The 27,952-nt window shown below is 38.3% G+C and overlaps 1 protein-coding gene and 1 long non-coding RNA gene across 4 annotated transcripts in view; both read right to left on the bottom strand.

Moving 5' to 3' along the window:
* The window catches only part of GABBR2 (gamma-aminobutyric acid type B receptor subunit 2), a 457,331-nt gene that overhangs the window by 245,438 nt on the left and 183,941 nt on the right, over nt 1–27,952 (bottom strand). The window lies entirely within an intron of this gene.
* LOC135306655 (uncharacterized) lies at nt 77–26,794 on the bottom strand. Its single transcript, XR_010367469.1, has 3 exons — nt 26,697–26,794; nt 25,563–25,675; nt 77–96 (listed from the first exon to the last, which is right to left on the bottom strand). It is a non-coding gene; the product is annotated as an uncharacterized LOC135306655 (long non-coding RNA).

The following is a 27,952-nucleotide window of genomic DNA, read 5'->3' as shown; positions in this document are numbered from 1 at the left end:
GTGAAGTGGATGGCAGCAATACTTGCCTACCTCATAGCTCTTGTATCAAATTTAGTGATGTTTGAGAGGTGAACAACAAAGTCCCTCACCCTGCACCTGTGAAAGAAGAAATACAGGGATTTTGAGGAATAATGAACTTGCACTGCAAAGGCAGAAATTTTAATTTCTTTAATCTCTACCAAACTGAGAGAGTAGATAGAAAATATAAGTGGGCTGTTAAAAATGGTGAGTCTAGAGGAAATAAAATTTCAACATACTAGTGGTCTGTACCAGAAAGAATGGATGTAGCTTAAAGAGAAGGAAGCAAATGTTGGGGAGCATCATGGTCTGGCACCCTAAGGAAATGGGGCACGAGCGCACAGCCCCTGGACCAGGGACCTCACCAGCCAGCAACCCAGCAAGGCCAGCAGGACAGTCTTGGAGAGAACAGCCAGTTTCAGCCATGAGATGACAGCTCCATGCAAGTTCATGGTAATAAGGCAGGCCCAGTGCAAAGCTGAGAAGTTGATCCTCAAGTCTGGAGCAGGTTTGGCAAAAAAAAAAAAAAAAAAAATAGGATCAGACAGAACCCATGGTTGCTGGGCAGGTCCATACCAAAATGACAGGACTGAGGACAAGCTTACAGGGTCCCTGCCAGCCACAGCTGTGATGGACAGAATGAGAAACCAGCACCCCACAGCATCACAGGGCATGGACTGATGGCACTGAGTTGAGCTGAAATGGGATCAGGGATGGGAAAAGGATGGTGGGGGTGCAGCCCTAGGGGACTACTCAGGGGCAGAAAGAGCTTTTGGAGCTCTCAGAGCCCTGACACAGAATTTTGGTTGCTTTTTACTTCTTACATGAACTCTGTGTGATGATTCTCTGTGTACAATACATAAATGACGTCCCTCACAAAGATACAGAAGTTGCACACATACTGATTTTATTTCAGGCGAGATGAGATTGCTCACTTCAGAGATATTAGGGGTGCAAGCATCTTGTGACCTGTAGTAAAGAGTTAGCATCCATTTGACCACAGTATTTCATTTTTTTTGCAAGCAAATTTCATTAGGTTTTTTTCTGAGGAAAACAGTAAAGAAAGGTGATACTCCTGATGAACTGTCAATCTAGTTATGCTAGTTCGGATTTAGGGGTCTCCACTGACCAACATTTCAAACTATTTCAAATTATACATTTAAAGGCACAGTTCACTCAGTTAATCCTAACTCTGCCAGTTACAAAATTAATTTAATGATGTTTAGATTAATCATACGACTTTGCTTTTAACAGATATTTCCAATGACCTTTTGGTTCACTAAAGCTGCATGTAAGTACAGCAAGCTAAATCCTTGTCGTTCAGGGCAGTCTAATCCCACCAGATGTTGATCATAAGAGATGCCTAACAAATGAGAACTGGTCAGACCAGATGGATTACACAGTCAGATATTTTAGTAAGATTTCCTGTTGTCCAGAATATGCAGTTCACTACAAAATGTTATACCGTAGGAGTTTCAGTACAGACATATAAATATATGTGTACAAAACAAATGCTTGAATGATAAGAAAAAGTTTCCTCATTACGTGGACAAAATATAAATTGTGTGTAATTGCATAGGACAGATTACAATTTTTGGGATTAGTATAGATAGAGGTCTCACTATACAATGTTTTACAAGCAAACATAATTATCCCTATTTGCATTCCAATGGAACACATTACTCACATTTAGAGGTTTAGAAGCATTAAGCGAAAACTTACATCCAAGAAATACAAACTGCAGAGATACACTTTCATTGATATACACATCATTTGGGACTACAAAAATGAAACAGGTTGTAAAACCTCATTTGAAGCAGAGAGACAATGCAAAAATAAAAGATGAAGCAAAAATACACCAAGAGGAAACAGTAAAATGTTATTTTAGCTAACAGGAAAGAGTTTCATTTAGAGGAAAACTAAAAAAGTAAATATGTTTTATCGTGTAAAGGAGAAATGAAATCAGAACTGCACTGGATTTCCTTTTCTGTTCAAAAGAAATCAGGTATTTTATAAAAGTACCATGTTTATGGTTTTCATTGCAACAGGAAGGGAAGAAGGAACCCCAGAATACTGGATTTTTATTTGGGTAGACTGCCACGGTACAGGTTTTCACAAAAGATCTTACTTTTTTCATTGAAGTAGGATGTTAGTAGCTGGGTCTAACCTGAAAACTAATGCAATCAATATTAGTCTTGCCTAAAAGAAGCAACCATGTGTTTCAGACTGGAGCAATAATAACACTGCTAGTGATATTTTGTTGTATTTGTACTATGATTATATATTGCAGTTAAAAATGGTAACTATCCTCCTTTCTGCCTCAAATGGCAGTACAGTTAAATATGGTTTCACATAAAACCTACATATGTGTGACTATCAAACAGCTCATGCCCATTTAAAAATAAACCTCTATGGAGTCATCTACAAAATGCTCTAATTTCCTCCCAAATTCTCTAAAGGAAGAAAGAAATTTCCTTACTTTACCTGTCTTGTGTTTTTTGATCACAGAAGTTAAACATAAACAGGAGCTCTGATATTAAAACTACTAGTTGTGTTTAAGAAGAATTGATAGGCATGTAGGGTTCTTGTGGTAGGGGGGAAGTTAATTAGGGGGCTTTAGGGTGACCTACACACAGTCTAAGTTAGAAGGTGATTTCTCTCCGATGGATAAAAAAAAATCAATTCATCTTCTCAAGATGTGGATCAGTTGCTATGAGGTACTCAAAAAAAACAGCAGATTACAGTGAAATAAAAATTTAGCTAGGAAAAAACTCTAAGGATCTGCACTATGACGAAGTATGAAAAGGTTAAGTTCCACTTAATCTACAGGCATGTTAAGAACATGGACATAATGTTCAGCAGGACTTTGAGCAGTCTGAAAAAATAAACTCTCTTCACTGAGGCCGGACACTAAGACAAGTTGAAACATAACTCAGTAGTACAGCAGAGAAAGAAAAGGAATGGTACATTCCTTACAGGAAAAAAATGCATAATGCATTGCCAAGCCAGAAAGGATCTCTAAAATAGTAGGCAAGGAAAGTAATGATGTAGTCTATAAGAAATCACATCTGTTTACATGAGCAGTTAAAGAGAACCAATGAACAAAACTGAAAAAGAAAATACACCAAAAATAAACTTCTGGTTCCTTTACTGTGAGATACCATCTACAAAACAAGATAATGTGATTTCTGATGGCTTCCAGGGAAATAGGACGACCATCCTTCCAAAAGTTTATCAGATGTGACTCGTAGAGAAAGCAGAACAAAATTAAAGGGTCTGGAGGCTGTAATATTATACAACAGTAATTTTCATGTCAGGTATTATGAAAGTAAATAGGGACCATATTGAGAATAGATTATTTAATAATTCATAAACCAATGCCAGAAGTGCAAGTAATTAAGTGAGAATTTAGAAATGCTTGTTTATTACAGCAAGGGAATGCAATAGGACTACTGAAGCTGGTGCAAGCATTCAAGTAACTGGGAGTGTTGAAATACTCAATATTTTTTCTTGGAGGGAATGTGGAGGCAGACAAGTAAAGGCACTCTATATTATTATGTTTGAAGTGCAATCAGAACATCAAATGAAGAATATAGAGTACACCTGCATCTTTTTCTGGGAAATTAAATTTCACAGGGTTTAAATATGAGTTTAGAGAAAAAATATACTTAAATAATTTTTTTTCAAATTAAAATAAATTTAAACCCGCTAGAATACATAGTAAGGCTGCTTTACATTGGTGAATTTAATCTAGCCTAGGAAATAAGAATAGAACAAGATGGAAAGTCTCACGGTACCACAGAACTAAATAAATCAAAGCTTAGTAAAAGATAATTAATTTCTTTTGAAGGACACACTGTGCCACCCCCCTCAAACTCACTTCTATAATAATCCACATGTAGCAGAGACTGACCACTGAACCAAAAATTAGGGACTCAAGATGTGCCTATATTATTAGAGGTGGACAATGTATAGTAAATAATTCTTGCATACATACACATTTCAAACAGATTTATTACACTCAGGAAGAGCCCGTTTACTAAAAAAATTCTGAACAGAATTCATTGAGAGGGATAATTCAAACAAACGTGAATGATAATTAAATATTGCTTAAGAAAATGTTATCAGTATTAAAAGAGCTTTGATTTACAATTACATAAGGAAGCACCTTATGTAAAATCCTCCTTGATTAGGCAGAATGAAAGCAACCTACCATTTATACATTTGAAGTCTCTTAATCCATGACGGATAAAATATTTTTTTTATTCCAGCACTAACTAGGAAGGGTGTTACATGCATATTGCTAAAGTTAAGATAAATGAGCATTTCTACGGAATGAGTCATCTCATCAATAAATAGATGTCTAAAACAGGTGAGATGAATTGCACCCTGGAAGAACCTCTCTGCTTTCTCCATTAACTATAAATGGAGCTAGATGACTCTCAGATACAGACAGCTGAATTCCAGGTCTCAAAATCTAACCCCGTCTCAAAATCGTGTTCCAGTAGCACTGCCATCCACTGAAAGTTAGAAGCCCCAAAGATCCCTTACTTTAATAAAAAGTTCTCAGGACAAGGTCAGAGGGGTGAGCTGCCTTCCTGCATCACTCCTCAATCTGTCCACCCAGTGGCTGAGGGAGAACACACAGGGTCTTATTCCACTTCATGGCTGGCAGAGGAGGTTTGTTCAAACCATGGGTTTGCAAAAAACTTTAAAGTCCTTAAGTATTGGGATTTTTTTCTTTCAGAAAACCTGGACCAAGTTGGAAGTTTTGCCATGCACTCAGTCACTCTTCCAAAGCTACACCTCCTCACTAATGATTTAGTTGTATCACACTGAAGGGCCTATGCCAACATTTATAAAACCTCTGCATCCAGGAGTAAGTCTTGTTATCGACTGAAAACTATGAATACAAGCCTCGGTGGAAAACTAAAAAAGGAAGAAACATTCACGTAACGTAAAAATTGGATGACATTTTGATGAAAGAGAGATTACAGAACCTGTGAGGATAGATATCACAAGGAATTATCACATTATTTCAAAAGTCCTCCAAGATAGCAATCCATATTCCTCAGACTTACTAAATGTGGAAAGGTCAGCAACATCAAGCTCAGATTTAATTGTGTTCTATGTCGGAACCATGGGAATACTTGCCCCCCTGGCAACACACTAGGGTATTAGGGCTTTAGGCTTTTTAGGAGTACAGGGATAGGTTTGCTTAAAGTTTGAGAACACTTTAATGAAGCTTTTCATTAACTTATTTTCCACCGCTCCAAACATCTTTGTTTAGATCAACTTTGTAAAAAAAACCCAGCAGCTTAAACATCATGAGTCTCTATTTCTTCTTTCAGATGAAAAGCAGAAAAGAGACACCATTTCAAGGATCCAAGGCCACCACATTACAATGATAATGCTATTATAAATATACAATAAAATTTTACCATATGAGCCATGTTCCAGCCCCATTTTTCTTCTTTCTGAAAAAATCACATGAGAAGTTACCTTCTGTCTCTTCTGACTCAGAGAGGTTCTGCTACATTAGAGAATTAAATTGGATGCTAACTGGAGTGATATTACTGGGCAGAGACAAGCAATAAGGAGATTTTAAAAATGAATATTCCTCTTTCTCTCCCCTGTGTATCATCTACATTCAAAGAACTTTTTTTCACTTGCATATGTATATTAAAATTGAGCCATTCTTTTCTGTTTTCTTAAGACTGAAATTTTGTAACACATTGTACTAAGGATGGTAACTTTAATCCATTTGGAAACCAAAGTCAGAAGAAGATAAGCCGAAGACATATGACACTAAAATACTAATGCATTTCTTAGTTTTATGTATTGAAATTTCATACCCCTGGTTTTTTTTTTTCAAAATTAACTTTTTAGAGTCTTTGAAGTGGAAACAATTGCTCACTTATTAATTTTTTCCTGCCTCAGATGGTCACAAATATCATTCCTGTGATCACTGGGATTATTATCTGAGGAAACAATGGGTTTACAAACACAAATGGCCACCTTCTACACATGCAAGTTCTGCTGATCTGATGGTTTTATCAAAATGATTCAGCATTGCCTTGCTGTGAAGACACCATATAAGCTTTATTCATAATTTATATTTATTAATAATTCAGAATAGCAAAATAGTTTCACAAATATTTGTGAAGCAAAATTTTAATTTTTTTTTTTTCATTTCCTGTCTGTGGTATGCAGAAAATCATCAGCAACGCAGATCCAAAGAAGGGTTGTGAATCTGGCTATAATAGTTGGCATCAAGAGTCTGCACTCACACACCTGTACTGAAGATACTGTGGTGTTATGAAACCTTGAATGACTCAGACACTGTCAGCATTACAGGAAAATATACTTCTCCCTGCTTTCAAGCCCACAAGCCACAAGAAGGCTGAAATTCACAATCTTAGTTGTGGCAGTCATCACAATGTGAACATCTTCCCTTTGGATCTCCTTGAAGTTCTTTATATTTCAAAAAAAACAGACATACACAGGCTAGCTGAAAGACTACATAACTTATGGGGAAAAGATCATCCCCAAATACCAATCATGCTTTTATTTATAGAAAGGACTTCTGTAAATTCCATCTGTAAATCCCAAGTGATTTCCAAATCTGTTAACTTAGCTGTCACTACATTCAGATCTACATATCTTACATGACTTTGTAGAGTGAATTAAACATTCTAATAAGAATACTTGGTAAGTTCAATGTTATTGTCATTGGATGCTGCAAGAAAGTTCAAATGGCCAAAGCCAACGATTATTTTTCTTTTTGGAAAATTTATTATTTTCCAAAACTATAAACTTCTTACAAAGTGGTTACACACTACACCTGTAGGAGGAAGCAGCAGTCTTGCAGCAGCTGTATGGTGACTGTGGTTTTCATTGTTTTAGGAAACCCTGCTTGAGTCAGTAAATATTTCCTGAAGAAATTTCCTGATTTTACTGTTCTGTTTCCAAACAACAAAAAAACCCCTGAAACCAAAAAACCACCACCACCAAAAAAACCAACCAACCAAAAAAAACCAAACAAACAAAAAAAAAAAAAAGTCAGGTGATCCTGGAAAATGTCAGAAATGCATATAAAGTGGCTCACATTCAAAATTATTGGTATCTAAAATTTCAAAAATTTAGTTGCACTTGCATTTAGATTACCCACAAGCTCAGGAACAAAGGATAAACCTAAAAGTAAAGGTTGAAAATTCAAAACCAAGAAAAGACAAGGCATACAATTTCAACTACTTAAGTGTATTTTGAAAAGGTGCCATGTACTTGACACAATAGCCAACTGTGATTTCTAGGAAGCACACAAAATTGACCCTGTCTCTTATATGCAGCAGCAAGCTGAAGTTCAAGGCTTCTTCAAGGAGTGTGACAGAATGTTGCTAAAACATGATGGATGTTTAAATGACACACTCTGGCAAAAGGGGAGCTACAGTACCTCAAATCACCTGGGGAGAAGAAAGTTACAGACTAAACTACTATTTCTCCTTCTAATCTCTCTGCCTCTCACCTCTTTCCCCTAAAAACTGATAATGGCACTATCATCTACTACATCAGTGATTTTCCCAAATTCATCATGAGAGACATGATTGTCCTCTGCTAAAGGCTTTGGAGAGCAACCACATCTGTTAAAAAAACCAAACAAGCTCAAAATGAATCCATAATCACATTCCTCTTTGGAAAGCTCAAATTTAGATAAGCAAGGTAGTTAATAGCTCAGTTAACCCATTCCAGTTACCAATTCATATGTGTTACGTGAATTAAATTCAATTTTAAACCAAGTTAAATTCAGGGAAAGCAATAAACACTTCTGTTTCTATTAGAGTGTTTTCATCCTATTTTCTAGGACTACTAGATGATTAAACATAATTTTAGAATTTGGGGATTTTCCCTTGGTTCTCCAAGATCAAAAAAATACAGTAACTATATTAATATTTTTTTTTAATATTGAAGAAAAAACTTGCACATCATTTCCTGCAATGGTGTATGACTGTTATTTCACACTTTATTTACTCCAGAATCCTCAGAAGGACACCATATGGTGGTGATAATTTACTGTACTTGAGCGTCTCAGTTTGATTCACATACTTCCTCCACTGAGATTTCAATTGTTGGCTGAAGCTGTGCTGCAGTTACCTGTGAAAAGTCCTTCTAGAAAAGAGATTTTTCTCTGGCTCTTGTACATATCTTTTTGAACCCTTCAATGCCTTTGTTAATTGCTCTTTCTTTTCTTTGACAGACTTCTTTGTTCTGAGATTTTTTTCCTTATCACTTTTCCTGAAACTTCTTAAATGAAAATAATTTCTTGTATGTCTCATATAAAGTCCTTTCTAAATAAATTCTCTGCATTATTTTATATTATTCCCAATGGGATTCTGAATAGGTCTGGTGCTGCATCTTGGCCTTAAGTAGCCTTTTGGGATTTGCACTCATTCTTGCAGCAATGCAGTTAAAAAAAAAAACAAACATGGTGGCATCTTTTAATTTAATTGGTTTCTCTTTTCCTGTAGAATCCTCCAGAATCACATTCATAGAAGCTGTTTGGTTTAAGAAAGTAAAGCCAATTGTACCCATGACTGGAAAATCATACAAAAATGTAAGCATTCTATCAGTTCTGTCTGGGAGGAAGTCCTTATTTCAGTATGGAAACCAGAACGAAAAATCTTCTAGGTAAGAATTCCAGGTGAGAATTACTTAAAGTGTGCTATGCTGAAAATTAAGGAACCAGTTTCAATCTGTGTCTTTGGGCCATTTGTTGGCAGCTTCAAGTGGTAAGAATTATGTCTGTTTGTATGGACTGGTGGTCCTCTCCTTGACCATATGTCCTAAACTCTTTTTACTAGTGCTAACCTTTTCTTTTTAGCCTTATGGATTGTGTCTGGAATTCAAAGAACAGCTGGAATCAGACTTCTATATCCCCACAAAACCTAGCAACAATCTGGTGTGAAAACATGTTTGATACCTTCATAAGGACATAAAATGCTTTGTTATGTCCCTGTTAGGAAGGAGAATATACATGTACTATCGTTATGGGTTACACATTTGACCAATGGAATTGAATATCTCCCTCAAAATAACTTCTATCTATTAATGAGTTTTAAATATGCTCCATGCCATTTGTTATGTGTTTTGAACTGGTTTGAAGGATAATGCCCATTTAGCATTAAAAAACCCAAAACCAAATTGTAACATCAATTGCCTGTAAAATTAATCTCCCTCATTTAAACAAGAAAGAGACTTAGAAGCACATGGAATAGTCCCATAGTCCACACAAGCAAACTCTGTTCTGGCAAGAAGAAGCTGTACTAGACTGGGAGTTAGGAGAAAGACATTGATTTTGTTTAAATTTTGTCCTCTTTCTTTACATAACATTTCTGCTAAAGCTCTGCAGACATATTTGAATTTATATTTGTGTATACTGCAATCTAAATAATTCTTTAAATTTCTACCTATTTATTTGTTTCAATGCCAGGAAAAATTGGTGTATATTATCTAGGAGTGCAGGTGTTATTAGAGTATTTAGAAAACTGACCATTCATTACTGATTTGTGTGAATAAATGTTTAAATACCAATCCATTGACATGGAAACATATTTTCCTCCACATAACATGAACATATCAAAGTAAGGGAAGTATCAGCTACTACTGATATGTGGGTCTAAAAACATATATTAGAGAAAGGAGGACAGGAATCCTCCCTCTTTCTCTCCCTGCCCTGATTCCCTATTGTTACCAGATGACGTGATACTCTTAAGTATGATCCTAAAGGAGAGGAGAAATGGAGGAATAATGTGGTGCATCCTTTAGTTTTCAATCATTTCTCCAAACTGCTATTTAATAGATTCTAATAGATTAAGTTTCAGCTTTATAAGTTTTTTTTAAATATAAGATTAACCACATTAGTAGCACTGCAGGACTTCAGCTCAGCTCCTGCTTCCTTCCTGCAAGAGCTTGCCAATGACTGACACAGCAAAGGTATTTCACACATGATCCCAGATCTGCAACCCTCTGGAATACACTTTTTTGGTACCAGCTGCTCCATTAGTGGTTACACTTACATTGTTTTTCCATAAAACATGACTTATTATTACTGCTGAGAATATACCTTCTGCAGTACATATTTCCTTCAATGGCTCACAAAGAAGTATTTCTTTATCTATTCCACTATTGAAATAGGACCCAACAAATACCTGAGACACATCAGAAATATCTGTACTTTCAGATACTCCCAACATCCTACACTGCATGATTTTTTAAATATCTGTTTCTTACACTCTTCAGCAACTCTTCAATTCTATCCATCTTACAACAGTATTTGCTGACAAATGGACTTTGTCACCTCATTGTTTTCCATGCATCATTTCAGCTATTTTCACTGGAGCAATAAAAACAAGTATTGCCTCAAAAAATATGGGTGTTTTTGTATTTTCCTTCTAAGAAAGAAAATTCAGAATTTTCTTCTAAACATTTATCATTATGTTTAGCTATGTAAAGTATTGGACAAACTATCACATGACTTTACACACCACTTGAGGCTTGTTTTCATGTTCTGGATGCTTAAATTTTAAATGGCTTCCTAATCTCAATGGCTTCATTTACTGTCAGTAGCAAATGTCTCAAGGCATAATATACCTTTAGAGCAAGGTTTACTATTAGCAACAGCAGCATAATGGTCTTGGTAACTTGTTTGGGGTTTTTTTTTACTTCACTTTTTTTTCAGATCTGCTTGGCTCATCATATTTGTTATCCATTATGTGACTGATGAGGAGCTCATACTAGCAGGAGGAGAAATGCCAGCTCTGTCATTTTCTTCGTGTTCACGTCTACTGGCATTATCAGTATTATCTTCAATCTGCAGTTGCTCTGCAGGAATCTTTTTAAGCCCCTGGTCCATTTGGTAGTGTAGTGAAAACTACATAATATAATCCATAAATCCACTTAACTGGACACATGTAAACAGTAATACATGGAATAAGCTGAAAGTGAATGAATGAGTGAAGAAGCCACTCAACTCCCCAGTGCTGGGAAGTAGCCCCTCTCCCCTCAGGACACTTCAGGAACCCTATGTGACTATCTGACATACGGACTGGCTTAAATGCACCAATATCAATTGGTATACTAAATATTAGTAAAGCTTAATTTCTTCCTTATTTTTTAAGATAAAAAAAAATATAAATGGAAATGTGATAATTTTGTTCCTGCACCCAACCAGACCATCTTATACAACAATTGGTGTGCAGACACCCCTGTCTGGAGACCTTAGCCCTACTCTCTCTTTAGGTGGGCACAGTTCAGAGTTTGCCATCCTATATCTGGACTGCAGCATGGATTGAAGGCAAACTCTGGCCACTTGCAAAAAGATGTGCACTTCAAGATATATGCCTAGCAAATAAAAGACATATGGCTAAAGAGCCTAGAGTATTACTACAATAACTACACTCTTCCCCCAAAACTGAAGATAACCAATTCTATCCAGTTTTTCCACTAAAAGCAATTCCAAGATACAGTTCAAACTTCAGAGGAAAACCGTAAGATTGATTTGCAGTTTGGAAATAGACTGTACAGCAAGAGACTAAATGAGCTCTAAGATGGATTAAGACAGAACTGGATCTTGATGATAGTCTGTACATGATAAATTACCTACTTAAGGAGATTTTCTAACTTCAATCTCTAGCAGACAAAAATACATAAAATATAGTGACTGGAAGTTAAAGATTAAATAAGACATTTTTTTAATGTGTATCACTAACCACTAAGACAGTGACAAAGACGGGAGTGAATTTTTCAGCCTTCTGGTATTCTTGAGCATGAATACATGTGAAACAACAGAATTACACATCTATTAATTAGATTCTGTAGCATTTTCCCTTAGCAAACCAAGAAAAATCTACATTTTGACAAGATAAAACCAAACTTTCCTATTTTTAACTTTTCACTGGATCCAGTCTAACTCCCACCCCTCATTTATTTGTACTTTATTTGTACTAAATGTCTGCATTTTTGAAATTATAATAAATCCCTGTAGACAATAAAAATGGAAAATTCTTTGATATCAGCAGAAAGTAGTTATTTTTAACTGTGTAAGATCTACTGATTAAAAACACTTTGAATTTAAAAACACTGATGACTTTCATTCTCTGGCAGCAACTTGAGCAAAAAGGAATAACACGATGTACTGGGTCTGGCTGGAAAGAAGTTATCAACTCAGCTTTTTGTGCATTGCTGTGCTCTGCAGTGGTGGCTGAAACAGCACTGATAACCCACCAGGGTTTTGGCTATTGCTTGCAAAGAGTTAAGGATTTCTCTCTGTCTCCTATCCCCCAAAATCAGTAAACTTGGAATAGGTAAGATGTTGGGAAGGGACCCAGCCAGGACATCTGATCCAAACTGACTAAAAGGATATTCCCCACCATATGATGTCATAGCAACAGATCCTCAGGGGAAGATTTTAGTATTATACCACATAATGCTGCATTAAGATCTGGAACATACCAGGCTTTTTAAGGAAAAATACTAATATTTTAATGCCAAAAGGAAATTTGTCAGTTGGAATTCCTGCAAAATAGAGGGCACAATTCTTTAGTCAGAAACCACTGCATCAAAAGCATGTGATGGATGTTGGCAGAATCTTAGCCTTAATAAACAAAATCTTTTTTCAAAGTTCTCTTTGTCTTGGAGACAAGTAAGAACTTTTTTGGTTTTGGTGCAGACATATTCTTAAGACCTGGAATCTCAGGTCCCACAGAGTTCAGCATTTGCTTATCAAGTAATTCTATTTAGCTTTCTTCTTTTGACAGATAAAAGTTTGCAGCTAAGCCTAGCTACAGCTGAGATTGCTTTTCTTTCATTGCATCTCTGACTGAAATTCAAACATACACACTGTGTACAGCTGAAAAGATGTGCATTGTTTTTCCCTCCCTGTCTTTCATTCTTATGTTAAGTTTTACAGGAAAGAAGTCTTTCATTCTAATAACTGAAAACTAATGTGCATTCAGTTCTTGTCTACAGTTTTATTTTAAATTGGCATAGAATTTTGAACACAGATTCAAAGGATCTGGGAGCCTTGCTTAAGGTTGCTTTTTAGTAAATGCGAATCACTTACTTCATCAAGAATTACCACATCTGCTTGATATTCATCCAGCAGAAGGGATGTTTCCACAACAGAAATAAAAATCAATTTATTTTCAATTAACTGCTTTTTTCTTATGCAAATATGTTAAGCCTGTATTCAAGCCTCAGTATGTTCCATATTTCAGGATGCCTGATTACTTTCACTAAACTCTGATCAATAGCTGCCACAACACAGCAGTGTTCTTCTGCATTTTTCAGTAAGGAACTATAGACATTTGAGGCAGGTGTCCCTTCACCTGCTTTATTACTCCTGTAGCCTCTCTTGTTCCCATCACCCTGCACCCTGGGCTCTTGACCCCATCACCCATCATCTCACTCAGCCACAGATGATCATCTCCCTCTCCTGTGGTTAACACTACACGAAATGGATCCCAAACACAGAGCAATTCCTGTAAGCAAAGGGAACATTCTGGCCCAGAGGCATCAGTTATGCAGGCATGTCTTCAGTCACCTGAAAAATTGAAACTTTACATGGGTCACACTCTGTTAGCACAGTAAATATTTAAGAGGACCAATTCTGAATCTAGTAATCTGTTTTATCAAGATCATTCAGAATTAATCTTTATCTTTTTTTTGACTCAAAAATTTGCCTAAAGGTGTTGGTCAACAAAGTACAGGAATCTTGCCAGAGGAAGAAAGTCTCAATCAGAGGTAAATTTCAGAAAGTATTTTATATGGAAAGAACGAAACAAGTTATGCAAAGCATTTTAAGGACACAAAATTTAAGCTAAACAAGGAAGTCAAGGTAGGGGTATTTCATTAGTTTTGTATTTATAGAGCTGCACAAATTATAAGTAACTTTAACAGAAGTGAAAACTCAAAACAGCTAGCTTCCAGTTTGTTGAGAACTTCTTTTTTTCCTTCGCATTCATCCTAAAGTGTCCAGTATTCATACAAACAAAAGCATCTCTGAAACCGTTGGCGATGATATCGACCACAGAAAACTTCACATCATGGTTTTCATTTCACCAAGCTGGACAAATAAAGCAAAGCTGTTCTGAGGGAAAACCTCAGGACCAATTGCAGAAGAGTGACAAAAGTAACACAGAGCACTTGTCTGTTCCACCAGTGCAACAGCAAACACTTTTGCAATCATTAGACTTGACAGAGGCAAAACATGAGATTTTTTACTAGGCTGTAGGCAAATTGGTTTGCTAGTGCATCAGAACATCATAAAGCCTGAAATTAAACAAATAAAGCTAAAACTAAAATGAAGAAAATTACTGGAGAACAAAATAATAACTAAAGGGTACAGCGCAGTGTACCATAATCAAAAGGTAATTCTTATATTTCCCTCCTCCTCTTCTCCATGGAATATTGTTTCAATGTGATGCTGACAGCCCTGCAATCTCTGGTACTGTGAGGAATACAACTTTTCAGTACAGACAAAGATATCAGAGCTGGGAACTTCACAAGCAACACACTGCATGAGCATAGCAATTTGGATCCATTCTATCCTAAGAGTACTCTTATGAATTCGTACATGATTATCAGGACTGGATAGAAAACTATATTGTGAAAACCAAAATTTATATAATTTGTTGCATTTTGAAACAGATTCCACCCTCTTATACCTCTGGGATAGTGATTCTAGTGCTGACATAAATTGAAGTTTTACAGTCTTAGAGAAGAAGTCTTAAAAAGACAAGTGGACAATTCTTGATGAAGCTGGGCAGTCACAAAAACGACTTTAAGAAAATGAAAGGCTACACTTTTTAATTTATAAAGATGATACAGCTGGATTATGCACTCATTCAGTACAAAATTAGTATCTCATCTACCAAATCACTTCAGACAGATGAAGTAGTCTGATATAGAGCACACCTCTGCTACACGCAACCTCAAAAAGCAGAAGGAAAAAATTTTCAAGATGGAGACATGACAAGATTCAGAAGAGTTCAGCACAAAGCAAGGGAGGAAAGTGAGCCAAGTAAGATCTATGGAAAATATTCCTGTCTCTTTCTTAGTGACTGCAAATAAGCACTTTGTTGTGTCCATGCTTGAAGGCAAGAGGAACTATGGGGATGTATGGCCCTCTATTGAATAGGAAGGACATTTGTTTTATGGATGGATCCATGGTTCTGTAGGAAGCCATGGTTTCAGCAATCACTATGCAAAAGCACCACTTCTGATAACTGCAAAGCCAGAGCCTCTTGTTTCCCACACGCACACTTTGATGCATTTTTCTAAATGCTACTGTTTATTTACTTATTAGGAAAAGTAACTGCAGCCTGGGTATGCAATTGAGATGGCTTAACAGATTACCCTAGTCCTTGACACCTGTTTGTCCTGCCTGGAAAGTTGCACTTGATCACAGAGCATTATTAAAGAAGATTTGGTGTGCCTGTTAAGACCTGCTAATGCATATATTGTCTTGTCTGTCATGGTGAAGTTTGCATTTCTCTTAGCACTCCTATATAGACTGGGGATGTGAGAACAAATCCCAGAACGTGTGAGAACAGATCTCCATTATGTCTCCGCATGGCAAACAAAGGCACAGCAAAGCCACTCCTGCTCATGCTGCATTACTAACTGTGCATATCTAAGGAATGACTAGAACAGTCTCTGCAGAAGGAAGACCAACATCTGCTCACTTCTTATCCTCCAAACAGTGCCAGCTCAATGTCCATATACAGGCTGAACTTCAAAAGAAGTTTTGTAAGCGACATGTTCTGTACAACACTGTCTAATTCTGTTCTGTACTCCTCCTCCCTTTAGTAGATGTGTAATTTGCAGAATGAAGTACAGGAATTCACCACCCACCTTCCTCCCTCAGAGCACTGCAGAGCAAACATAAGCATTTCTTGCTACGTATCTGTTTAAGAGTACCTGGACATATTCCTCGTTTTCCACCTACACTGTATCCTTCTGGAATGGGTTATGCTCCAAAAGTACTTGGAGTTACTGCCAAAAAAATTAGCAGATGTCTGCCACTCTGATGATTAGGTCCCCATCCAGGCAGTGGGCTGATGTGAGTTTGAATTCACTTCAGAGGATTCAGAGAAAGGAACAGAAAAGAGAATTTCCACTTCATTGGCATGTTCTTGAATGAGAAACTAAAGCAAAAATATCACCTGCAGCAACAGCTTTCTGAGAGAAAGCACTGACCTCCATTCAGCCTTTGAAGTACAGACAGTAGCACTCTGGAATCCAGAAATTTTTTGGGGATGCAAATTCTGCATGTGTGGAAGTACATCCCTATAGCCCCAGAGGAAGCCTTTAACTTCCTAGAAAAATGGCAGCATTTGTAATATACAGAAATCTCAGTGTTGACTTTTGGTTACCCTTATTAGTTCATTGGTCTGTGTGTTGTCATCTCTGCCTCTGATTTTGGGAATGCACCCAAAAATTATTTATCCACTACCCCATCAGTTGTGTCAGGAGGAAGAACAACTAAACTCCACAGGTTTTGAAGATGATACACTTCTTACAGACCTAGGTTATGAACCTCTTGAAAGCTCCTTCACAGCAATTGCAAAGAGCTCTGGAGAAGAATCCAAGACAGTCACTGCAACAGTTTTAGTGAATTTTGCTCCTATTTAACATGTATGTGATTTAGCTTTTGACATTTACAGAAAGGGTTTATCTCAAGTTTGTTCTGACAGTATTGACTACAGTCAAAGTTTAGAAATGTGTATGCTGGAAGTTCTCATGCATTCATTCAGCCAGGTAATACTAATACAATGCACAAGTAGATGTCTGAGCTAGACTAAAAAAGAGGCATTTGGCAAAAATTAAAACAGCTTCAAGTGTATCTTCAGTATCATAACAGTACGATTATTATAATAAAACTTTCAATAATCAGAGTTTGATTAATTCTGTATTTTCTAACAAAAAGAAAAAATATATATTTCTTAAGTAAGTTCTCCATAAGGTGATGTAACACTGATTACGAAACTGAAAAATTTTCACTTGCAGAAGGAACTAACAATTCTGTTTGATTGGATCTAAAAAAGAACAAGGAAAGGAGGTTCTTGTTAAGAATGGGGTGTGTCTAAAATCCACAAGAATTTATCACTGAAAGAGACTGCCTGGTACAACCAAAGAGTTGATACATGGATTTAAAATATCCACACATAGGAAGTCACTTCATATGCTGTAGGCTGTAAAACATTTTACAGAACTAAAATTTAAATCTGCAATAAAATATTTAACGCTACAGCTATAATGATCCAAAAGATCATTTTAAGTTTAACAGAGAGTATTTGAAACCATCCTCAATGTCTTATGGTTCTGCATCAGCTGGAATCTATTTAATTAAAATCCTGGAGTAGCTGGAAACCTTACCACACGTAAAGCCTAACACACTTCATTTTCTGATTCCTTTTAACAAGATCACACAGAACAACCCTTGTGATGATCTGTTTCTTTTTCATAATGGGAATTTTTTTATTCCCTGTGTCATCTACAACTTTCACAAGTTTGTAAGTTGTTCTCCCTGAAGTAAATTAATACAATGAAAAAAATCCATCCCAGGGCTATTCCTTTAAAAGAAAAAGTCACTATCAACTTCTTTATTCTAAAAGTACTGCTGTTTGCTGGAGCCTTCCTTCTGGCTGTGCTTCTGAACTGACTTAGAACTCCCTGCACTCATCCCATCTTCCCTGTTCTGCCCAGGTCCTGCAGGGCACTGTATCAACCAAAATAAAATCCAGCCAAGCATTAAAATCCACTCTAATAGTTCTAAGAAATCAATTAGCTTACCATCTCTGACATAATTTTCCTTCAATAAAACTAAGTTGTGATTTGTTTTTCCTGCCCTCTGCCTCTCTTTTTATTATCTCCATGCAGACTTTGCTTTTCATGTGTCCCAAACAGACATGGCAGTCTGTGCAGCAGTCGATGGTCTTTGCTTTGTGATCCTCTGGCCACAAGGTCCAGGATAATGAAAAAATTCAGGAACCCTTTGAAGAACTTCAAAGTGCCTGCTACTGCCAGGAAAGGATGAGATAAGGAGAGCCATGCCAGCGTGGCCCCAAAATGCCCTAGCAAATTCTAACAAACATGACCAGATGCCCTTGAGCCAAGGTGCTGAGAGCCTCTTGCAGCCACCAATTACAGAGGGTCAAGAATCCTTTCAGCTGGTGCTCAGGAGAAGCCTCTGCAAGAGTAAAGCCCAGAATACAGCTCCTAGGGACAGACAAGCACAGAAGCTTGTGCAGCAGAGCACAAAAAAGAAGAACTGAGAGGTGGAAGAGAGAAAGAGGCACATGACTGTGTTCGAATCAGCATAAACACAAGTGTGGTATTAACACATAGGTTGCACAACAGCAGGAAAGATGAAAGGGAGAGAGACAGACAGACAGACTTCTTGGACACATTACAGATTCAATATCCCTGCAACCTAAGATGCAGTGGAGATTCAGGCTGTCCATGCCAAGTCAGTGATCTCTGGTACCAAGAGGAAAACTCCTGATTCACATGAAGGTCTACAAATGTGACAGATTCACTGCTCTCACAGTGGAATAGTGAATACTGAAGATGACCAAAATGTGCTTTCAAGTAAAGTATCTGGGTCCCCCAGACCTAATCTTAAATCACGCAAGACTACCAGGAAGAAATAATAGTAATGGGTGGCCCCTTGCTGTGGACAATAGAGGAACTCATCTGTGGACCTGATCTATGATCTAGGGAGGTTTGCTGCTTTCTGGGTACCTGGATCCAGGATAGTATTTAGAGGGTGCCAAAGCTTTCCTAACACTATTACTCCCTGCTGTCCTTCCATATGGGCACCAATAATGCTGCCTGGAGAGTACCAAAAGTGACTTCAAGCTCTATGGGAAGTGTCCAGGGGCATAGGGGCCCACGTGGTGTTGTCCTTACTCCTGCTGGTGAGAGAAAAGGTTGTGGGGAGGAGGCAGCCAGTAATACATATCCACAGCTGGTTGTGGAGCTGGTTGTGGTGAGAGGGTTTTGACTTCTACAAATATGGAACCCTGTTTGTGGGTCAAGATTTGCTTGGGAGAGACTCTCATTGAGTGAGACAAAATTATCTTTGCCAGCAGAATGGCTGACCTGGTAACGAGGCCCTTTAAACTAAGAATGACAGAGGAGAGAGAGTTACCAGAAGCACTAAGAGACAGTGGAGAGCAGAGAGGGTTGATAAGTAAAGGGCCTGGCATGACATGACCAAAAGGGATCACAAAATCAACAAAACAAAGCTTAAGCAGCTTAAGCAGGGCCGCCTCCAAAATGTAAGTAAGGATGTGCCTACAAGGCACCATTATGGAGAAATCTTCCAATTGTTTTGGGAAATCAGCATGTGGGGTTGCCCTCTGCACTGCCCATACATTAATGCTTGCAGCATGGAGAATAAATGTGGTGACTTAGGTATCAGTGAGCTGCTGCGGGGCTACCATTTTGTGGGGCACACAGATAAGGTGGGATGGATTGTGTAACTTGAGTGATGCAATGGGATACAGGCTCCTTTGGTAGTAGGGGAGGAAAATGAGGAGGTGGAGCTGCCCTTTATGAGGCAGAACAGCTGGACAATAAGGAGCTTTTCCTAGGGATGGATAGTGAGCCAAATGAGATCTTGTGGGCAAACAGTTACTGAGCACACCAATGTAGGTGATACCGTATTGCACCAATAATCAAACAATCATGGTGAGTGGGAGAAGTGCCTGAAGATAGAGGAAAGGAAATGTGAGGGAACTACAGGCCAGTCAACCTCACATCAGTCCTTGAGAAGGTGATGGAGCACATCATCTACCTAGACTTCAGCAAGATTCCCAACATTGTCCCATAAGATTCTCATAGAGTTAACAGAGCATGGACTGGACAAGTGGACAGAGAGACAAATTCAAAACTGGCCCAAATGGCTGCACCCTGTGGCATGAGGTCCAGGCAGAGCCCAGAAGGTAGGGTGTACCCCAGGGGTCAGTACTGGCTTCAGTCCTGTTCAATATCTTCATTAATGATTCAGATGATGCGGCAGAGGGTGCCCTCAACAAGGTTGCTGATGACAAGTAACTGGGATGAGGGACTGATACACACCAGGGTTGTACTGCCATGGGCTAACATGAGCCTCATGTTCAACAAGGAGAAGTGCAAAGTCCAGGGCTGGGCAGGAACAACAACCTGCAGCAATATATGCTGGATTGCCTAAGGGAAAGCACTATGGGCCCTTGTGGCAAATAAAGCTTATAATATTCTGGGCTGTATGAAAGAATGTCGCAGCATGTCAGGGGAGGTGATCTTTCTCTTCTGCTTAGCACTGCTGAGCTCATACATGGAGTGGCAGGTTCAGTTCTTGGCTTCTCAGTACGAGAGAAATGGACACACTGGAGAGAGACCAGAAAATTAAGGTGAAGAGGATGAAGAAAGGCTTCTTCCAGTGATGCCCAGTGACAAAATCAAAGAGCGTAAATTGAAACGTAGGAATTACCATCTGGACATCAGGAAACACTTTGCAACAGCGAGGATCACCAACCACTGGCACAAGTTTCCCCAGGGAGGCTGTGTAGTCTTCATCTGCAAGGGTACTAAAAGGCTACCTGTACACAGTCCTTTCTAACTACTATTTACAATTCTCACCTATAATAACCTCCTGTTCTGTAGCTGAATGTACACAGACCATTTCCTATGAAGAGGGACAAATCTGAGCTAAGGTTCTGTCCCTCTGATTTATCCCCATTTCCTATATCATAGTCTTATGACCTTGCCATAATCTCACGGCTTCTAAATATTTACCAGGACCCAGAAGAATCATACTAGATCTAGTACTTCAGCTTCCCTTTAATTAGTAAAAGTCACTTTCAGAGACTGCCTTTCTGTGAAGATCTTAATGTATCAACTTGAATAGGAAAGCATAGTTATAAGCCAGCAGAATAGAAGAATTCATTCTTCTCTGCAAGGCCAAGAAAACTGGAATTAAATTGTTCCTAAGATTTTGCTACAGAAATCAGCCGGGAATTGTGAATGAGGCAATATGAAAGAAGATCTCAGGCACATGACACTTTGAAAAAAAGCAAACATTAGGAAGAGATACTTTTAAGAGTTTTATAGTTAAACAATTACATTTATAATGTCTCAGTTTTCCTGCTCTCAATATCTTTTCTTCATGCTTTTTCCCATATTTTCCTTTTACTGCCTTCTGTGTCTCTCTAATATTCTGCCTTTCCTTTTTTTCTGATCAAAGTTGAAGGTAGAGCACTCCTTCTAGGATGAAATTGCTGTGTAATATTCAGAGCTCCGAGATTAAACATTTATGTTATTTGGTATATTTGAGGCTTCCAAGCTCATTCATGGACAAAAAGTAATGTTTTTCTTGCTGCCCTGAAACCTCTTGGCAATTGTGATGGAGAGTGGAAAGCTCTGCTCCTCTTTTTCATCCTTAGAAGCCAAACCTAAGAAGTTAAAAAGCATAATCACACCTTGAAGTCTACATGATACATACATACAGTCATCGAAAACTGGTGTCTCAAGCTTGTTTCCTAGCTGAAATTTGAAAGATCAACAGCTATCTCATTTTTTTAGCCACACAAAAACTCTCTCGTTGCCTCTGCTTATCCAGTTCATTCTTATCAGAACTGACCACTAACTCACATGCAAGTTTGCAGACTGCACAGTGACAAAGCAAGGCTGCAATAAATAAAACTCTAGATTAATAACACTTCTACCCTGCTTTCTCTAGAGTAACAGACATATACTATGTTAAGAAGACTTATTGTTAGCTGCTTTTCTTGGGAACAATTTTATTTTTTCCAGTATTACATTTTCTGGGATGAGGCTTGGAATTTAGAGACCCCAAATTCTTTAAAGTTAGGTAAAATAGACGCTGATGGCCTGCTGATTTTCACAGAAGTTGCATTATTAGTGTACAAAATGCAACATAATCTGAAGAAATCCTTAGTGTTCACCATGTCCCCCAGGAAAAAAATACCTTTTTGTCTATTTACAAGGTTTGTTTTTCTTAAGTTTTTGTCACTGACATATTTTGAAGGTATTGAACTCAATGAAGACTGTGACAGAGTCACAGGAGAGAACATTTTATCTTGATATTCTTAATGTATTTCATTATCATACTGCACACTTCTTCTGCCTTTTTGAAATGCCACCTACATTTATAAAATTACGTTACAAGTTCTCAATATTTCCATGAAGAAGCAGAGAAATCACATAAAGAGATGACTATTAAAAAGTAGGGAAAAACAAAGACTCACTTGAGATGAGCAGAATTTAACTTATTTTAAAAACAATCCCAGACAAGGTATTCAGTGGGAGGAAAATGTATATATTTTTTTTTTCATCTAGAAATATCATGAATATGCTATCAAATGCTAAGTTAAAGTGCAGTTTCAATGAACTTCAACATGAGATGATTGCAAAAAGAAGTCATTTAAGCCAGTCTACATCACAAAATAAGGAAGCCCTCTTAGTGTACCATTGCAATCAAATGCCAGCTTCCAGTTTGAAACATACTGTGAATAAAAAGGTATATAAATAAAACAAAATATTCATGAAATAACAGAAAAATACTGAAGCAAGATAAACCAGAATTCCTAATAAGCAAATAAAGCATTATCTGAAAACCAGTACATGAATATACATTTTTCTGTTTCCTAGTCATATTCTGTAGCCTTTATGTCTTCTTCAATACTGGTGGCATCCAAAACTTTTGACTTACTGATAGTTAAGTATAGCTTTATTCCCATGACTCTTCCCACTAAAGCATGAAAGACAGCAACCCACAAACCACAGGAATATTGCTTGGTTTGCCTAATTCAAAATACAATCCCAAACAGGTACTGCCGGGCAGCAGTAACCCTTGAGACACCAACCAATGCGTAAGTTTCAATCAGCTGAAAGCGCATCTGTGAATCAGAAACAGGACACAGTCAGGTCTTTTGTGAAAACTGTGTGTGTGCATCAGTGCTATGGTTTAGGAATGTTATTCTCCAATTTAGTGCTCCCAGTGAAACCATGAGCCTCATGCTCACACCCTCTTCCCCCTCCCCTGTGGTGGGATGGAGAGGAGAGTAAGAGGCACAAAAGGTGAAGATCATGGGATAAGAACAATTTACTGGAAACAGCAAAGAGATAAGAGAAGGAACTGTAACGGCAGCAATACTAATGACAGAGGGTACAAGAAAGATGTGAACAATTCATAACATAACAATTCCTGACTGCTCCCTCCACCACACTATGCAGAGCTGGAAGGGACCCCTTCTCCCTGGAAGAAACTCCCTTCCCCCAAATCCTAGCAATGAGATGAGGTGGTGGAGAATAACTTCTGGGTCCTGGAGATGTCCCCTCCTGGATACCGCAAAAACTAACCCTTCCTGCCCAGAACCAGAACAAACAGCTATAACTCTTCAGGGTTATGAAACACTAAAGCTAGACTGGCTTTGAGCAGCAGGTTGGACAAGAGACCTCCCAAGATCTCTTCCAACCTAAATTACCCTACAGTTATATACCACAGCAAACACTTGGAGCTGAAAGTCTTGAAATATTTTGTAACCTCATTTATAAATCTTTGCCCCAGAATTAACTTTTGAAACAGTCTTCTCCCAGAGGATGAAAACAGGGCAGCAATCCATAAAATCTAGGACACAGAAGCACAGTAGGTATGAATTTGTCCTAGTTAAGTAACAGAACTGATGAAGTGTGTACATTATTCTTATACCAAGTCAACTTACACAATTGAAATATTAACGCAATGGAAAGGATATTTATGGAGACCTGAAGAACTCACAAAGGATGCTAACAGTGTGCTCTTCTATTGGCAGCCATAAAATACAGGTCACTTGAAAAGTCATAATCCTTGAATCCATGTAATGCCAAGAAAGGCAGTCTCAAGCCACAACAGCAGTACAAGATGTATAGATATTGCCCATGTGTTCTAAGAACTGAAAGCACAGTGGCATAAAGTTCTCCATTCTATCTACCTACCCTTAATCTCTCTTTATGACCTGGAAAAGAAGAAAGATATAACATTTTTAATAAGGAATATAAGTTTTTTCACCAGGTAAAAGGAAAGTGGTGATAACCCAAAGCCTCAGCAGAAAGGATTCCTAAAGGAAACAGCTGAAATAGAAGCAGGAGATAGTCTGTGATCTTGGCCTTCAGAGATATACTGGAGTGAGACACATAAACTAAGCAATTGAGACAACTGCCTCATTACAAGGCAAAGTAAACCAAAAAGACAGCTTGATGACTTCAAGGGGCAGCTAACCTGCAGACAAGTTAGGTGAGCTTTAATTATTCAGGAGATAAAATCAAAGTACAAATTGCAGAGGGACAAGAGACAGTGATCTAGCTAAGGAAAAAAAGTCATCAGCCCAAAAATCCCTGAACTTAGACAGCAGGTAAAGATTTACAGTCAGGATTCCTGTTGACTAAACTACATGGGTATGAAGTCCCTATGCAAGAACAAGCATCTAATCCCCCATATGTTTAGGTGGAGGACCACTGGAGGGAATTTAGATAGATATCCAAACTGCTATAGATTAAAAAAAGAGAAAGAGGTCTGTCAAACTGATGCAGTTTGGGAGACGTGAGATGGAAAAATGAGAGAACTGCTCTGTCTCACTGTTAAGAGTAAAACCACCTGAGTTACTACACAGGCTTCTCCAAGGATTCCATTGATTGGTTTCTGCTTATTTCATTTTGCACAAGAATAAGAGAAGACATTCAGTTACTTTTGATCTAATGGCTTGTAATGCATTTTCATTATAGATAAGACCATTCATATCCCAAGCTCATTGGCATTTTACAATCAAAATAGATGTTTTAGATAATATTCAACTATTTTGTCACTTACAAAAAAAGTAAAGAAGAATAATTTTGCCTGATGTTCCTTTAGAGGCAAAATTATAGTTTCAGTTGAGCAGCACCTGAGGGTCACTAACAGGCCTTGATGGTCCTTCCTCTGGGAGCTCTACCCAGCCTTTAGTCCTGCATCTTCTGTCTCTGCCATGGACCTATCCAGCAGACACTAGACCTGACCCTGACTTGTGGATTGATTTGCCAGCTTGGCCTTGGACCTGCTTTATTGCCATGGACTTACTTGCCTGATGACCTGCACACTTTGCCAATCTTGGCCTCAATCCCTGGGTCTGCCCTCCTGTCTTGCAGAGGGACTGGGCTCTGCCCAGCCGTCGCATGCTCTTCTGCTCCACTGCTTGTGACTCCCATTCCTCACTGCTCCCAGAAAGCAATTTAATTAGTTCCTGCAGTTTTTCCTGTGCTTTCACTGTCTGTATTAAGAAGGGAAAAACTCTACATGGAGTTGAAAAAGGAAGAACCGAGCTCTAATCATTTTGAAGACACTGGACTCAACATGCTGTATAAAAATCACTGCAATTCAAGGAAGCTTTAACTGAATCTTGCACTACTTGAAAGCTGTAATGAATCACAGACAATTGGGTTTGCAGACACAGAAGGTTGTTGCTTACCTTTCAAGAGAAATGGAGAGGCTTTGAACTCCAGTGCAGCACTCTTGCAAACCCTTGAAAAATGCAGTTTTAGAACTTCTTAAGTGACCCTGAGAGACACAAAGTCCCTCCAGCTGTCCCAAAGGAAGACCAAGAATCTCTGTGTTGTGTTTGTTTAGTTTTATCATAAAAAACCCTATACAAAAAAAGTTCAACAATCTACCCTATTTGACTTTTTCCACTTCTAATCTTTCTCATTAAATCTTTCCAAGCGACCCAATATTTTTTACAGATTTCTCTGATCTAGTTCTTGAAAATTATACTAGACCTGATGTTCTAAATTCCACCTAATGACCACTAAGCAGAATTACTACTTTGTGCGTCTTAAATGTCAATATTGCATTACATTGGGATGGTGCAACAAGAGCTCTTTGCTTCTTTTCTACTTTTTACAGTAAATCCAGGAGTCTAAACATCCTGCCCGTTATTCAGTTTGTGTCTCATTGTAGTACTTGACATATCTTTCTCTGGAGATTTGCTGCCTACATAGCCATTTTGCACTTTTTTACTTAAATATTGTTTTTATTAAAACCTTTATCAATGTGCTAGTTTTGGCTGGGATAGAGTTAGTTTTTTTTCACAGTGTCCAGTATGGCGCTGTGTTTTGGATTTGTGCAGAACACAGGGTTGACAATATAGAGATGTTTTTGTTATTCCTGAGTAGGGCCTGCACAGAGTCAAGGCCTTTCTGCTTTCCATACTGCATCTCTGGCTAGGGGCTGGGAGGAGACACAGATGGGATAGGTGATCCAAACTGACAAGAGAGATATTCCAGACCGTATGATATCATACTCAGTATATAAAGTGGGGGAAGAAGAAGGAAGGGGGGGCAACATTTGGAATGATGGTGTTTATCTTCCTAAGTAAATGTTATGTGTGATGGAGCACTGCTCTCCTGAACATGGCTGAACACCTGCCTGTCTCTGGGATGTATTGTGGTGTGGTTTTATTTTCTTTATTTGGTATATTTTACTGCTTGATTTGTGGTTTTGAAATCCCTCTGTGTTTTTCTCCCCTCCACCTCGGTTAACTATCAGTCCTTCTGTTTGTTGCCTGGCCACTCCCTGCCAAGTTGTCAATCCCTCTTATTCCTACCCTTTTTCCCCAAAACCACCCGTGCTCCTTCTCTCCTTAGATGTCAATCCTTCTCCAAGCCTTGCCTCCAGAACCTTCCCTGTCAGTTTTGTATCCTTTAAAACCCCATTGGTTTACTTAAGCCTTTCCCCTCCCTTAAGACCCTCCCTTTTGTATTTCCCCGCCTTGTGTCTAACCCCCAGTTCTCCCGATTGGTTAAAAATTGTATCCTCCCCCAAGACCGCCCCTGTTTATAAGCTAGTGCCTGCGTTTAGTTCAGGGTCTTGGGACCTTGGAATCAGGGAGTTTATCATCAGATAAAGTTACTCCTGTTCTCGCCCCGAGACCCATGCTGCTGCCTCTTTGTTCATCTGCACTGAATCCCTGCAGGCAGCTGGAATTCTGTGGGGTCTGCCAGGGGGATCTGTCGCATCCCTGTTGTCGTTGTCACCAGGCCAGGGGCATATAGCCCCCACGCTGTGACAGGGAAATGATGAACTAATTCTTTGTTTTGCTTTGCTTGTGCACATGGCTTTTGCTTTTCCTATGAGTCTGTCTTTATCTCAGCTCCTGAGTTTTCCGGCTTTTGCCCTTCAGATTCTGTTCCCAAAGCTGCTAGCAGGGGAATGACCAAGCAGCTGTGTGGTGCTTGGTTGCTGCCTGAAGTCAAGCCAGTATCAATATCATTCTGAAACTCAGTCCTGTCCTCAGCAAAGTACTTGCAGCTTTTCCTGGGTAGGTATCAAATGCAATTTAATAAACATTCTTTCTATCACACTATCTAGAGAAAGCATTATCTCTTTCTAGAGAATACCATGTGACAGAATCTCATCCTTCGTGTTTGACTGTGTACCATTGATAACTACTCACTTAAATTACTTCCAAGACAGAGAAGGGTAAAATATACCATACTTTTTGGTGACTGTTTGCTTCAGCATTTGTTTTAAAAACAAATATTCTACTGACTTGATGTCAGTTAACTTCTGCTGCAGAAATATTGGTTAAAGACTAGATTGCTCTTTCAGTATCTTCACAAAAATTAAGGTTCCCCTACTTTTCTTTAGGAGCACTTTTAACATTTTATAAGTCATGAAATGTTGCAGATCACCTATCACACTTCCTTGAGACCTGTTACCTTGTAACAGAGGGAAATCAGATTTCTTTATGTGATCTATTCTTGACAAATCCTTTTTCACCATTGTTTAGCATTTTTGTATCTCCTCTGTGATTCCAAACAGATTATTTGCTGTAGCGTCTTTCCAGGAATCAAATTTAAC

This window comes from Passer domesticus, chromosome 1, assembly GCF_036417665.1.
Source record: "Passer domesticus isolate bPasDom1 chromosome 1, bPasDom1.hap1, whole genome shotgun sequence".
Taxonomy (NCBI): Eukaryota; Metazoa; Chordata; class Aves; order Passeriformes; family Passeridae; genus Passer; species Passer domesticus.
The sequence above is the reverse complement of the archived record's forward strand: the minus strand, read 5'-3'. Positions and strand labels throughout refer to the sequence as shown.